The sequence below is a fragment of the Neophocaena asiaeorientalis genome, unplaced genomic scaffold, assembly GCF_003031525.2.
Source record: "Neophocaena asiaeorientalis asiaeorientalis breed wild unplaced genomic scaffold, Neophocaena_asiaeorientalis_V1.1 scaffold1336, whole genome shotgun sequence".
In the NCBI taxonomy this organism is placed as follows: Eukaryota; Metazoa; Chordata; class Mammalia; order Artiodactyla; family Phocoenidae; genus Neophocaena; species Neophocaena asiaeorientalis.
Window position 1 is genome coordinate 47798 of NW_020172790.1, and position 10975 is coordinate 58772.

A 10975-nucleotide genomic window follows, 5' to 3' on the forward strand; every position below is an offset into this window, starting at 1 on the left:
CATAATGTTTCAAGGTTCATCCATGTTGCAGCATGTATCAGTACTACATTCCTTTTTAGAGCAGAATAACATTCCATTGTATGGATATACCACATTTCACTTATCCATTCATCAGTTGAATATTTGAGTTGTTTCCATCTTTGGGCTTTTCTGAATAATACTGCTCGGAACATTTGTTTACACAGTTTTGTGTGGACATATATTTTCATTTCATTTGGATATACATCTAAGAGTAAAATTGTTGGGTCATATGGTAACTCTATGCTTAACTTTTTGAGGCACTGCCCAACTGTTTCCAAAGTGGCTGTACCATTTAATGTTCCCACTAGCAGGGTATAAGGATTCCAACTTGTCCACATTCTCACCAAAACTTATTTTCCATTGTTTTGATTATGGCCATCTTAATAGGCATTACTTTGATTTGCATTACCTTGATGGCTAGTTATGTTCAGCACCTTTTCATGTTCTTCATGGCCTTTTGTAGCTCTTTTTTGGAATAGTGTCTATTCAGATCCTTTGACATGTTTAATTAAATTATTTGTCTTTTTATTATTGAGTTATGAGGTCTTTATAGATTCTAGATACAAGTCCCTTATCAGATAGATATATGATTTGCAAATATTTCCTCCCATTCAGTGGTTTGTCTTCACTTTCTTGGTAGTGTCTTTTGATGCACAAAATTTCTTAATTTTGATGAAGCCCAATTTGTCCATGTTTTTGTTCTATTGCTTATGCTTTTGGTGTCATAACTAAGAATCCATTGCCAAGTCCAAGATTTATCCCTATGTTTTCTTCTAAGAGTTTTATAGTTTTGGTTGTTATATTTTAGTCTTGGTACGTTTTGAGTTAATTTTTGTATATGATGTGAGGTAAAGGTTCATTCTTTTGCATGTGGCTATCCAGTTATCTGAGCACCATTTGCTGAAGGGATTACTCCTCCCTGCATTGAATGTCTTGACTACTTTATCAAAAATCCATTGACCATGGATAAATGTTTATTTCTGACTCTCAATTCTATACCATTGATCCTTATATCTACCTTATGCCAGTGCCACACTGTCTGGATTACTGTTGCTTTGTAGTAAGTTTTGAAAACAAAGTTGCGAGTAGTCCAACTTTGTTCTCTTTCAAAATTGGCAATTTTGGATACCCTGGGTTTTCATGTAAACTTTAATGTCAGCCTGTCCATATATTTAAAAGAGCCATTTGAATTTTGACAAGGATTACATTACAGTTTGTGGAGTACTGTCATTTTAACAATTTAAGCCTTCCAATCCCAGAACATGAAATATCTTTCTTTCCACTTATCTAGATCTTATTTAAAGTTTCAACAATGTCTTGTAGTTTTCAGAGTATAAGTTTTCCACTTCTTTTGTTAAATTTATCCCTAAGTATTTTGTTTATTTTAATGCTATTGTAAATATAATTGTTTTCTTAATTTCATTTTCAATTGGTCATTGGTAGTTGATTTTTGTAGAGTGAACTTATAATCACTTGTACCTTATAACCTTGCTGAACTTGCTTTTGGTTCTAATACATTTTTTTTTAGAAGAGTACTTAGGCTTTTCTATGTACAAGGTCATATCATCTGTGAATAAAGAAAATTTACATCTTCCTTTACAATCTTGATGCCTGTTATTTCATTTTTGCCTAATTTCCCTGGCTAGAACCTCCAGTACAATGTTGAATAAAAGTGGCAAGAGCAGACATCTTTCTCTTATTCCTGATTTAAGGGAGAAATTATCCAGCATTTCACCATTAAGAACAATGCTAGTTGAGGGATTTTCATAGATGCTCTTTATTAGGTTGTGGAAGTTCACATCTATTCCTATTTTTTTAGTGTTTTTATTATGAAAGGGTGTTGTATTTTGTCAAATGTGCATTCTGCATCTATTAAGGTGATATTGTGGATTTTGATTTTTAGTGTCTTTATATGTATACTACAACAATTGATTTTCAGATGTTACACTTTGCATTGCTAGAATTAATATCTCTTGTCATGGTATATAGTTATTTTAATACATTGATGGAGATGATTTGCTAGTATTTTGTTGAGTATTTTTGCATCTATATTTGTAAAAGACATTGGGGCATAGTTTTCTTTCTTTGTGATGTTTTTGTTGTTTGGGTACCAGGATAATAATGGCCCAATAAAATGAGTTGGTAAGTGTTCCTTCCTCTTCTATATTCAGAAGAGTTTCTGAACTATTGGTATTAATTCTTCTTTAAATGTTTAATTGAACTTACTAGTGAAGCCATCTGGGCTTGAGTTTTTTCTTTGTGGGTAGTTTTTTATTCCTCATTCAATCTCTTTACTTATTATAGGTTCTGAAGTCAGTTTTGATAGTTTGTGTCTTTCTGGGAAATTTTCCATTTCATCTCAATTATCTAATGGCATACAATTATTCATAATATTCCTTCATAATCCTTTTTTTTCTTGTAGTTCAGTGGTTATGCCCCATCTTTCATTTCTGATTCTACTAATTTGCATTATCTCCTTTTTTCTTAGTCTAGCTAAAAGTTTGTCAATATTGCTGATCTTTTCAAAGAATCAACTTTGGTTTCATTAATTTTCTGTTGTTTTTCTAGTCTTAATTTCATTAATTTCCACCATAATCTTTATTATTTCTTTTCATCTTCTTGCTTTAGGCTTAGTGTATTCTTATTCTAGTGTCTTAGGGTAGAAGGTTAGGTTACAGGTGAGATCTTTCTTCTTTTCTAATATGGGCATTAAAAGCTATAAATTTCTTTCTAAGCATTCCCTTAGCTGCACCCCATAAGTTTTGGTGTGTTGTGTCTTCACTTTCAGTCATTTCAAATTAGTTTCTAATTTCCCTTTTGATTTCTTCTCTGACCCATTGGGTATTTAGGAATGTGTTGTTTAATTTCCACGTTGGTGAGCGTCCCAAATTCCTCTCTGTGATTGATTTTTAATTTCATTTTATTGTGGTTAGAGAACATAATTTGTATAATTTAAATCATTAAAAAATTTATTAGCATATCACCTCTTCTAAAGACTCTTACATCTGATCTTGAGAAGAATGCATGATTCTGCTGTTGTTGGGTAGAGTGTTCTATATGTTTTATGGGTCTAGTAGGTTTATAGTGTTGTTCAGGTCTTTTATTTCCTTGTCGATCTTGTGCTTACTTGTTCTACTCATTATTGAAAGTAAGTTATTAAAATTGTTAACTTTACCATTAATAGTCCCTTTATTGCTGCCAGTTTTTTATTTATATATTTTGATGTTCTGATGTTAAGGGCCTCTATGTCTGTGATTGCTATATCTTCCTGATGGATTGATTCTTTTTTAAAAAATTAATTAATTAATTAATTAGGCTGTGTTGGGTCTTCATTGCTGCAGCTTTCTCTAGTTGTGGCGAGTGGGGGTTACTCTTCATTGCGGTGTGCAGGCTTCACATGGCAGCGGCTTCTCTTGTTGCAGAGCATGGGCTTTAGGTACGCGGGCTCAGTAGTTGTGGTGCCCCGGCTTAGTTGCTCTGCAGCATGCGGGATCTTCCCAGACCAGGGCTCGAACCTGTGTCCTCTGCATTGGTAGGAGGACTCTGAACCACTACACCACCAGGGAAGTGCCTGGATTGATTCTTTAATCATTCTAAAATGTTCCTCTTTATCTCTGGAGACATTATTTATTGATATTTTAAAGTCTGTTTTGTCTATTAGCATAGCCGGTTCAGCTTTCTTATGGCTGCTATTTACATGATATATCTTTTTCTATCCTTTACTTTAAATCTATTTGTATCTTTGAATTTAGATAGCATACAAGTGAATCTTATCTTTTTATATAGCCTGACAATCTCTGCTTTTGGCTGGATCATTTAATCTATTCACAATTAACATTATTATTTATACAATTGGATCATGTCTGCCATCTATTTTTTTCTATATGTCTCATGTCTTTTTTGTTCTTCTATTCGTCCTCTACTTTCTCTTGCATTACGTGACTATGTTACATTATGTAATATTTAAGTTACATGCTTATATATGTTACATAATTATGTAACATTTTAAGTTCTTTAATGATTTTTTACACTATATTTTTATTTCCTTAGTGATTGCCCTTGGGCTTACATATACATCTTAGTCAATCAGAATCTATTCAGATATATAGCAACTTAATTCCAATGAGATATAGAAATGTTACTATTATATAGCTCTATTCCTTTCCCCTTTTTTATGGTATTATTTTTATACACAATTTCATCTATAAATATTAAAAATATAACAATATATTGTATAATTATTACCTTATATAATTTTATGTCTTTTAAACAAGCTGAGAAAAGAAAGGAGATCAAAGATATAGTTAATAGGGCTTCCCTGGTGGCGCAGTGGTTGAGAATCTGCCTGCTAATGCAGGGGACACAGGTTCGAGCCCTGGTCTGGGAGGATCCCACATGCTGCGGAGCAACTAGGCCCATGAGCCACAACTACTGAGCCTGCGCGTCTGGAGCCCATGCTGCGCAACAAGAGAGGCCGCGATAGTGAGAGACCCATGCACCGCGATGAAGAGTGGCCCCCGCTTGCCACAACTAGAGAAAGCCCTCGCACAAAAACGAAGACCCAACACAGCAAAAATAAATAATAAAATTAATTAATAAACTCCTACCCCAACATCTTCTAAAAATAATAATAATAAAAAGATACAGTTAATAGCTTTTGTCATATTAGCCTTCTAATTTACCACTTCTGGTTCTCTTATTTGTTCCTGTGGCTTCAAGTTAACATCTGCAGTCATTTCCTTAGCCCAACACAGATTTGTTCCCATACTCCTCCTGTGAGCTATTGTTTTCTATATGCTAAAGGACCAAAACACAAATATATACACATTATTTTACACAAGTTTTTTTAGTTCTGTTAGGAGTAGAAAGAAAAGGAAATATGCATTTATACTATCTTCAATATAATTACCTTTACCGGTGTTCTTTGTTTTTTCATGTGGAATTAAATTACTGTCTGAGATTACTTGCTTCCAGCCTGAGGAAATTCCTTTGGTATTTCTTGTAAGATGGGTTTTCAGGAAACAAATTCTCTCAGATTTTGTTTATATGAGAATGTCTTTGTTATGTCTTCATTTTTGAAACATAACATTCTTGGGTATATGATTCTTGGCTGACAATTTTTTTTTTAATTGAACACTTTGACTATGTTATCCAAATGTCTTCTGGCATCCATTGTTTCTGCTGAGAAGTAAAGAAATCTTACTGAGGTTACCTTGTAAGTGATGATTTATTTTTCTCTTCTTGATTTAAAGATTTTCTCTTTGTCTTTGGCTTTCAGCATTTTTCCTGTGATGTGTCTGCTTGTGAATCTCTTTGTGTTTATCCTACTAACAATTCATTGAGCTTCTCAAATGTGTAACGTTTTTCCTCAAATCTGGGAAATTTTCAGCCATTTTTTCTTCAAATATTTTTTCTGCTTTCACTATCTCCTATCCTTCCAGCACTCTCATTACACATATGTTGATGAACTTAATGTTGTCCCACATTTCTATGGGCTCTATTCATTTTTATTCTTTTTTATCTCTATTCTTCAGCTGATATAATTTCTGTTGATCTATCTTCAAGCTCACTAATTTTTCTTCTGATAGTTCAGATCTGCTGTTGAGCCTATTATGGTGAATTTTTCATTTCAGTTATTATACTTTGCTCTAGAATTTCCATTTGATTCTTTTAAATCATTTCTACCTCTTATTGATATTTTCTATTTGATGAGATATTGTCAACATACCTCCTTTACTTTAAGCATGGTTTTCTTTAGTTCTCTGAAGATATTTATAATGGCTACTATGAAGTATATGTCTGTTAAGTCAGACATCTGTCCTTTCTCCAAGCAGTTTCTGTTGCCTGCATTTTTCTCCATGTAATGGTCAGATTTTCCTGGGTTTTTTTTTCCATCTCATGAAATATTTTTTGTTGGAAACCAGACATTTTAGGTAATATATTATAGCAATTCTGGGTACTGATCTCTGTCCTCCGTGTCCCCAGCACTTGTTGTCATTACTTGCTGTTTATTTGTTTAGTGACTCACAATTATTTTAGTGAAAATTTCTCCCCTTCAGTGTGAAGACTTGGAGGGTGCAGCCTTAGGCATGTGCAGACTCACCCTGGGAAGATAATGATTTTAGCCTCTTTGTCTCTCTCCCTGCCCATACCCAGATGTTGAGCTACACTAATTGCTGACTGATTGCTCTGTTGTTTTTAATAATGCCCTGGGGTTTAAATTGCTGCACAGTCTGATCAAATTAAATTTGGGTTCCTGAACAGGGATAGATTTTGAAGTCGGTGTTTGAGATTTGTTCTGACAACAAAGAACCTAAGGAGAGCTATTCTTAGTGGTCTCATTTCCTGGTTGTCTCTGTTAAACTAGGCACCCTATGGCTTAGCTTATAGTTCTAATAAATCTAGCAGTGTCCCCTTTTATTGTTTTTCACCACAAGCTCTATTATTTTTTAGCATAATGCTAAACAGTCTTTAGGCTTGAATAATCCTACTTTCTGTTGCAAATAAGCTCAGTTCCTTTTGGACAAGCTTCAAAGTATTCTGTTTGACACCTACCTCTCCCTCTGAGAAAAATCTTTGAGCCTCAGCTCTAGAGCTGGGAGTGGGGACAGTGGCATGCTTTTCTCTGAGAAAAACATCTGCTTTAATAAGAGGGTATTCCGTGGAAGAGGAGGGCAAGCTGCAGCCTCTGGTCTTGGTTTGCCTCTCCTGGTATGGAATCTGCACTTCACATGCTAGCTGGGGTGAGGGCCATTAGGGCCATTGTAATCTCAGTGGACCACACTCAAGGTAGAGCCCCTCTTGTACAAGTAGAGACTAAACAGAATATGGGAGCCCCCACCTCTTGACCACATTCACCAGGAACTTAGCTTCTACAATGGACAGCCAAGGGCAAGAGGAGAAATGTTGATGCCCTGCCCCTCCCGGGCCTCCAATTGGGGGATGAGGAAGAGGGTGCCATGTGTTCTTGGCTGCACTGTCTGGAGTGGAGTTTTCACTGGGGGAAGGGAGCTGGGGGAAGGGAGGGAGGGAGCAGGTTGTGCTTCAGTTGCCATAGACGCTCACTGTTTTTACCAAATTTTAGCAGGTTTTCTTGAATAAATATGTCTTCCTTTTCTGTATGCTTCAGGCCATTTCTAAAGAATTTAAATGTTTGTTTTAAAATAATTTTCAATAGTGTCCATAGAGCTCCTCATACTGCCATAACAGTGGAATCTGTGCTACCATTTTTACTAGGTTCCTATCTTTTTTATGTATCCCTGATGAAGTTTTTGAGTGTTATGCCCCTGTCCCATTTCCCCCATACACTCTATGGTTTCAATTGTGGAATTTTTGTATGGAATGATGAATTTTAAGAACCCATATGTTGAATTAAAACAGAGTTGATTGTGGGCTGGAAGTAAAAGATAAACCACACAAATAAAAAACAACAGAAAGCAGGTGTGGCTATAACAATGTCAGACAAATTATACTTAGTTAAGATGTATTTCAAGAGTTAAAAGTTACAAATATTATACACAGCTAAAAGGGTAAATTCAATAAGAAGATATAAACAATCTTAAATTTGTATGTCTCTAATAATATTCTTTCAAAATACGTAAAATTGATGATAGGTGCTACCAAGTCACATTGTAAAGGGCATGGATAGAGAAGTAAAGGATGGTGACCACCCTTGCCATCTATCACATTAATAGAAGAGAAAAAAAATAATAAAAAATACTCGATTAATCCATTAAAAAGCAAAAAAAACTTCATTAACTCATAGAAAACAAATACATAAACATGTAATAATATAAATTGAAATTATGTAAAGCAAAAATTAACAAAACTAAAAGGAAAATTGACAAATCCTAATTATAGTTAGAATTTTAGCATACCTCTTTCAGTAATTGAAAAGAACAAGAAAACAAATAGAAAGTTAAGGAGACAGAAGATTTGGACAGCATGATTAAGCAACTTGATCTAGGAACATGTATAGTGCCATGCTACACAAACAACCTTTTCAAGATTGGTAAGTTTACCAAGATACACCACATACTGAGCCTAAAGGCAAGTTGCAACAAATTTCATAGTATTGAACTCAGTGAGAATACATTCTCTGATCACATAAAATTAAACTAGAAATAAAAAGTCCCCAAGTATTTGTAAATTAAACAACATACTTCTACATAACCCATAGTTCAATGAAGAAATAACACTGGAAATTAGAAAATTGTATGATCTGATTTACAGTAAAATAAAGGAAAACTACAAAACATTATAGATATAAATAAAAGAAAAACTAGATAAATGCATGGGCATACCATATTCATAAGTGAAAACTGTTAAGATGACAATTCCTCAAAATTCCTCAATGTAATTCCAATCAAAGTTCTAGCATATTTTTCATTTTTTAAAATTGACAAGCTGATTCTATAGTTAATGCAAAAAGCCAATAAAAAGTAAGACACTCTGAGAAAAAAAGCATGTATTTCAAGGACCAACACTACTACATATTAAAAGTTATTATAAAACCACAGTAATTACAGCTGTGTGGTACTGGGCAAGACAGGTAAGCAGACAAATGAAACATAACAGTCCAGAAACAGATTAATCCATATAAGGTGACATGGTTTATAATAAATGTGCATCTGCAATGCAGTAAGAAAAGGCTGGTTATTTCCATAAAATAATCTAAATCAACTAAATAGCAATACAAAAAACTCTTGATACCAATCTTACACCATACACAAATCAATTCTAGATGAGTTGTCGATATAAATGTAAAAAAAGAAAACTAACACATTGAGGAAAAAAGTTGAAGAAAATACCTTTATGAGTTTGGAGTAAGCAGAAAATTTTTAGAATAGAACACACAAAAGTGCACAACAGAAAAAATTATAAAATGTACTACATTAAAAATAACTTCCATACTCCAATAAAAATTAATTTAATAATAACTTCCATTTACCAAAGGTAATGTTAAAGTAATGCAAAGGCAAATCACTGAGTAGATGATATTTGCAATGTAAATGCTTAACAAAGCATTTGTATCCAGAATACATAAAGAAGTTCTACAGATTAAAAACAAAAAGACAACTACATAAAAAAAATATTCCAAAGAACAGAACAGAAACTTCAAAACAGAGAGTATCCAAATAACCAATATACACATAAATGCAAATTCAGCTAAAATGAGAAGACTTCCAATTCCACCATGACAAATTATCCCTCTGACTATAAACAACTAGAAAACCATACAAAATGTATCAAACAATGCTTTTCAAATATTGGACAACAAACCAGGTGAGTTCTACAAATAGTCCAACTGTCTGACTGGATGAGTCATGCAAAATTTTCAACTTTCTAGATCATGGCACAAGGAGAAGAAACCCAAATAAAGCACAGTAGACCTGCTGAGTTAAGACAACATACCTTAGAATTAGGGAGGCCAAGGCAGCTTGAATTTGTGGTACAGGGTTCAGGACAAGATTAAGTTATGCATAAGAAGTACTCCTTAAATCTGTAAATGAGTCACCTCAAGTTTTTTGCTGAGTGTTAAGCTGCCTTTGCCTTTGCATAGGCAAAAATCCAAGAGGCTGGGAAGAGGGCTATGGACCAAGCATTTCCAAGAACACACAAAGGGCTGGAAGCAACAGCCAGAAGAGACCTTTTTGAACACCTGAGACATTCAGTAGAAACCCGAAAATAATAAAGCCTTAGTAAGAGAATACTACATCTCCATAACAAAGCTTAAAAATAAGTGTCAAAAGAAACAAGATGATCTACAAATAACTTGACTGTCTACCAGAACAAATATTAATACCCTCAGAAGGAACATAACAAGCCCAGACATTCATAAGTATAACATATAAAATGTAAAACATCCAATAAAAATTACTAGACATGCAAAGAAGCAGGAAAATGTGACACAAAACCAAGAGAAAAACAGTCAACAGAATACAAACTCATAAATGAGAGCAATGATGGAATTAGCAGACAGTGGCTTTAAAAGTTATAAATAGAGAGGAGCCAAGATGGCAGAATAGAAAGATGTGCTCTCACTCCCTCTTGCGAGAACACCTGAATCACAACTAGCTGCTGGACAATCATCGACAGGAAGACACTGGAGCTCACCAAAAAAGATACCCCAGGGCTTCCCTGGTGGTGCAGTGGTTGAGAGTCTGCCTGCTGGTGCAGGGGACACAGGTTCGTGCCCCGGTCCGGGAAGATCCCACATGCCGCGGAGCGGCTAGGCCAGTGGGCCATGGATGCTGAGCCTGCGCGTCCGGAGCCTGTGCTCCGCAACAGGAGATGCCACAACAGTGAGAGGCCCGCATACCACAAACAACAACAACAAAAAAACGATACCCGACATCCAAAGACAAAGGAGAAGCCACAATGAGATGGTAGGAGGGGTGCAATCACAGTAAAATCAAATCCCATAACTGCTGGTGGGTGACTCAAAAACTGGAGAACAATTATACCACAGAAGTCCACCCACTAAAGTGAAGGTTCTGAGCCCCACGTCAGGCTTCCCAACCTGGGGGACTGGCAATGGGAGGAGGAATTCCTAGAGAATCAGACTTTGAAGCCTAGTGGGAATTGATTTCCCCCAGGACTTCGACAGGACTGGGGGAAACAGACTCCACGCTTGGAGGGCACACACAAAGTAGTGTGTGCATCGGGACCCAGGGGAAGAAGCAGTGACCCCAGGGGAAACTGAACCAGACCCACCTGCTAGTGTTGGAGGGTCTCCTGCAGAGGCGGGGGCCGGGGGGGCTGTGGCTCACCGTGGGGACAAGGACACTGGCAGCAGAAGTTCTGGGAAGTACTCCTTGGCGTGAGCCCTCCCAGAGTCTGTCATTAGCCCCACCAAAGAGCCCAGGCAGGCTCCAGTGTTGGGTTGCCTCAGGCAAAACAACCAACAGGGAGGGAACCCAGCCCCACCCATCAACAGTCAAGTGGATTAAAG